The sequence below is a fragment of the Trichechus manatus genome, unplaced genomic scaffold (genome assembly GCF_000243295.1).
Source record: "Trichechus manatus latirostris isolate Lorelei unplaced genomic scaffold, TriManLat1.0 scaffold00020, whole genome shotgun sequence".
NCBI lineage: Eukaryota > Metazoa > Chordata > Mammalia > Sirenia > Trichechidae > Trichechus > Trichechus manatus.
The window spans coordinates 3,876,318-3,881,339 of record NW_004443956.1 but is presented as its reverse complement, the minus strand read 5'-3'; positions in this window follow the sequence as shown (position 1 = coordinate 3,881,339).

Sequence of the window (5,022 nt, the reverse complement as noted above, 5' to 3'; positions counted from 1 at the left end):
ACTTGTAGCCTACTGGACTGTGAGAGAATAAATTTCTCTTTGTTAAAGCCATCCACTTGTGGTATTTCTGTTATAGCAGCACTAGATGACTAAGACAACATCGTAGGTAGTAACAAAATCAAACCCAAACCCACTAATGTTAAGTCTATTCCAACTCATAGCGACCTCATAGGGTTTCCAAAGCTGTAAATCTCTACGGAAGCAGACTGCCACATCTTTCTCCTTTAGAGCCACGAGTGGTTTCAAACCACTGACCTTTTGGTTAGCAGTTGAGCACTTTAACCACTGTGACACCAGGGCTCCTTAGATGTAAAAAAAAAAAAAAAAAACACCCAGATGGTTGTAAGTGCAGTTTGTCATAACTTGAGTTTGTCATAAATTGGGGACTCCCTGTTTATAGAGAAGACTTAAAGAAAGAAGTAGTTAAATCCTGGCTACATCCTGGAGGTGTAGCTGATGGAATCTGTTAACAGGTTGGGTGTGGACTGTGAGCGGAAAAGGAGCCAATGTGGCCCCAAGTGTTTTGGCCTGAGCAATTGCCATATATTGGGGTGGGGAAGAGTCCAAACAGAGTTAGTTTCAGGGATTATGTCTTGAAAACAGTAAGTTTGCAATGCCTGCTGGGCTGCTAAGTGAGATGTTGAGTCCCTGTTGTTGTGACTTGCGGTCAGGTTGGCTCTGACTCATGGTGACCCCATCTACAACAGAACGAACTGTCATCTGGCCCTGCCCCATCTTCACGATCGTTGGTTGGCTCGAGTCCATTGTTGCAACCGCTGTGTATTTTGAGTGCCTTCCAACCTAGGCAGCTCATGTTGCAACCCTTTATCAGACGATATTCTGTTGTGATCCATAGGGTTTTCACCGGCTGAGTTTTGGAAGTAGATCACCAGGCTTTTCTTCCTAGTCTGTCTTAGTCTGGAAGCGCTACTAAAATCTGTCCACCAGAGTGACAACTTTACTTTTAAACACTTCAAAGAGGTCTTTTGCAGCAGATTTGCCCAATGCAATATGTCATTTGATTTCTTGACTGCTGCTTCCATGGACATTGATTGTTGATCCAAGTAGAGTGGAATCATTGACAACTTCCAACTTCAATTTTTTCTCTAGGAAAACCCCCCCAAAAAACAAAACCATAACATAAAATTATGTATTTGGATATTTAAAGACCACCTGAATTTATGATCGAATGGACTTTTTAATGGGATTCTGGATAATCAAGGCAGAGCTCTGATTAAAGCCACACCTGTTACTGTGCTATCTGACGGGACCAGGTCTCTGTGCAGTGAGCCATTTAGAAACCTTGTGTTTTTTAGCTGCTGGGGAATTTAGGAGTTTCAAATACGTAACACAAGGACCCAGTGCAATCATTTTGTATTTCCAAGTGAAATCACATTCCCTTCTGCAAAGTTCCTGCTGCCTGGAGTGCCCTCCTCACCTTCTCCTTGTGGTCACCTCCTCCTCTCCCTTTCAGACCTGTCCGAGTATTGCTGTTTCCTCCCTGACACCTACAGCCTGACATCGCCTGTGCTTCCTGTCACCATCACACCTTTCTTGAGCTGTTAGAAAAGTAAGAGTTAAATCGGGGATACTCGACTAGTAATTGTATGGAGAAGGGGTGGCAAATAACTTGGACTGAACTCGAAGGCATGTGTTGAGAAGGATTCTGAGGTTGCTTTCAGGCTCTACATAAGACGCTGCTGCAACTGAATGGTGGCGTCCGCCTCAGGCAGGCTGGTAACTGCCACTCCTGACACGGGGACTCCCGGTGTGCATGTGGGGTGCCAAGCTCATGTCCGGGGCCATCTTTTTCTCTGATCCTCATTTCCCCTTTGCCTCAACTTTTTTTTTTTAAATCAGTGAAGTCCATCCTTTTTTCTGTTCTTTATTTTAACCAAGATGGAGTTTGATAAACAAATGCATAAACTGTCTTTCCAGCATTTATTGTACTGTTTTTTTCCTCCCGTTAGGCTATAACCTTCTAGAGGACGAGGAGGGCGTCCTACTCCTGGCTGGCACATAGTAGGCCCTCACTAAATGTCACTTTGCATGAGAAAGCACCAGCCCCTGTGGCACTGAGGACACACAAGTGCTTGTTGACACCTCATGTGATCAAGGCCAGTAAGGTCCACACTGTTACAGCGTCAGCCACAACCACAACACAAGGCTAATGGTGATGGGATAACGACCACTCAGGGTGGCCTTACTGTAGTGGTTTCCCAGAGCGCTGTAACAAGATGCCACAAACTGGGTGGCTTACGAGAATGAAATTTATTGTCTCCTGGTTCTGGAGGCTGTTGTTGTTAGGTGCCTTCGAGTCGGTTCCAACGCATAGTGACCCCATGCACAACAGAACGAAACACTGCCTGGTCCTGCGCCATCCTCACAATCGTTATGCTTGAGCTCACTGTTGCAGCCACTGTGTCAATCCATCTCGTTGAAGGTCTTCCTCTCTTTCCCTGACCCTCTAACTTACCAAGCATGATGTCCTTCTCCAGGGACTGGTCCCTCCTAATAACATCCAAAGTATGTGAGACGAAGTCTCACCATCCTTGCTTCTAAGAAGCATTCTGGCGGTACTTCTTGCAAGACTGATACGTTTGTTCTCCCGGCAGTCCATGGTATATTCAATATTCTTTGCCAACACCATAATTCAAAGGCATCAGTTCTTCTTTGGTCTTCCTTATTCATTGTCCAGCTTTTATATGCACATGAGGCGATTGAAAACACCATGACTTGGGTCAGGCACACCTTAGTCCTCAAAGTGACATCTTGGCTTTTCAACACTTTAAAGAGGTCTTTTGCAGCACATTTGCCCAATGCAATGCATCATTTGATTTCTGGACTGCTGCTTCCCTGGTCATTGATTGTGGATCCAAGTAAAATGAAATCCTTTACGACCTCAATATTTTCTCTGTTTATCGTAATGTTGTTTATTGGTCCAGTTGTGAGGATTTTTGTTTTCTTTACGTTGAAGTGTAATCCATATCGAAGGCTATGGCCTTTGATCTTCATCAGTAAGTGCTTCAAGTCCTTACTAGAGACTAGAAGTCCTAAATAAGGGTGTTGGCTGTGTTGATTTCTTCTGAGGGCTCTAAGGGAGAATCTCTTCCATGCCTCTCTCCTAGCTTCTGGTGATGGCCAGCAACCCTTGGCGTTCCTCAGCTTGTAGACCACCCCAATCTCCGCCTCCGTCTTCACATGGCTGTCTTCTCTGTATCTCTTCTCCTCTTTTTATAAGAACACCACTTATTTGGATTAGGGTCCACCCTACTCCAGTATGCCCTCATGTTACCTGATAACATCTTTAAATACCCTATTTCCAAACAAGGTCATGTTCACAGGTACTCAGAGTTAGGACTTCAACATACATTTTCCTGGGGGAAACAGTTCAGCCCATACACTTCCCATGTGCCTGCCCCTGGGCCACATGCCCTTCATACATCGTTCCTCACAGTGTTGGTTCTCTGGGGTCAGTAAAGCACTATCTTCACTTTACAAATGGGGAAACTGAGGACCAAGGAGGAGATAAGACTTGCCAAAGCTCATTCATGTCTGAGTGGAGTAGAGGAGACTTGAACTTACATCTCACTGACTCCAGACTTACACTCTGAAATACATACAGCACTACGCTCCCTCATAACCTTATGTTAGATTTTCCCGAGTAGCAAAATAAACCATTCACAAAGGTAAAAACCTTCTGCCAAACACGAGACCTGAGAAGGCCCTGGTATCCAGGGAATGTGGCAGGAGAGACAATAGCTGACTAAAGAGCTCAACAGAAATCACACACGGTTTAGGCCGAGTCCCTTCAGGGGACTGAACTTGCAGACTGAGAACATGTGACCCAGAGGACAGGCTTCCTGCCCAGGCTTGGCAGGAGAGGCTGTGGGAAGGCCCCCGGGTTGCTAGCTCTGGAGACGGAGCTGCCTGTGGGGGGGGGGGGGTGGCCCACGGGGAGGCAAGCCCCCACCTCTGCCATTTCAAAATAATGTGCCTGTTTGTTTTTTTTTAAATAATATTTTATTGTGTTTCCAGTGAAGGTTTGCAAAGCAGTTTAGGTTTCCATTCAACAATCTCTGTACAAGTTGTTCAGTGACATTGGTTACATTCTTTGCAATGTGTGAACATTCTCATTATTTCCTTTCTGGTTGTTCTAATTCCATTAGTTTCCCTGCCCCTTTACCTTCTCATCTTTGTTTTTAAAGTAGTTGTTGACCATTTGGTTTTTTTAAATAGTATTTTCTGTGCCTGGTTTTTGCTCTGCTTTCTCCAAAGGGCCTGAAGCCTACTCTGAGCCTTGCCGCATCGCTGCTCATAAAGAGGCTTTTCTGTAGATCTTCTTCAAAGACACTCAGGAGGAAAATGCCCTTTCCTTTGAAAGCCATACTTGCCTGTCACTGCCTTTCTTCTGAGCACTGTGTACCAGACCCTGTTTCAGTCTTTGTCTTATCGAGTTGGATTTAATTGCACTGAATTGTATAAATTGAAGACCTACCATGTGCCAGACACTGTGCCAGTACTGAGGTAAATGGCATCCGCAGCTTGAATCCTGACTCAGGCAGCCTACGTTCTTTAGAGGAAGGCAGTACTCTGTCCACAGCAGAGAGCATAAAAGGCTAGGCTCAGGGTTCAAATCTCCACTGCGCCACTTAGCAGCTGTGCCAACTTGGGCACGTTTCTTACCTCTCCAAGCCTCAGTTTCCTGATCTCTAAAATGGGAACAGTAACGGGACTTAGTGTTGAAAGGATTACATGCCATGAGGCACCAGAAAAACAACTGTTACATAATAGGCCTCAATACACGTGATTGCCGGTGTATCTTCAGTTAAACAGAACAATAATAGTACCTATCGCAAGCGTTGATAAGACACTTCAATGCATTCCTATACGTAAAGGGCTTAGACCAGCATCTGCAGGTGGGTTTAGCTCTTAGGGAACTGGAGGCAGCAGCCATGTAGTGACCTAGTTCTGCCTGAGCCCAGCCAAATCAAGTGTCCTCTTCAGGCCTCTGTTTCCCAA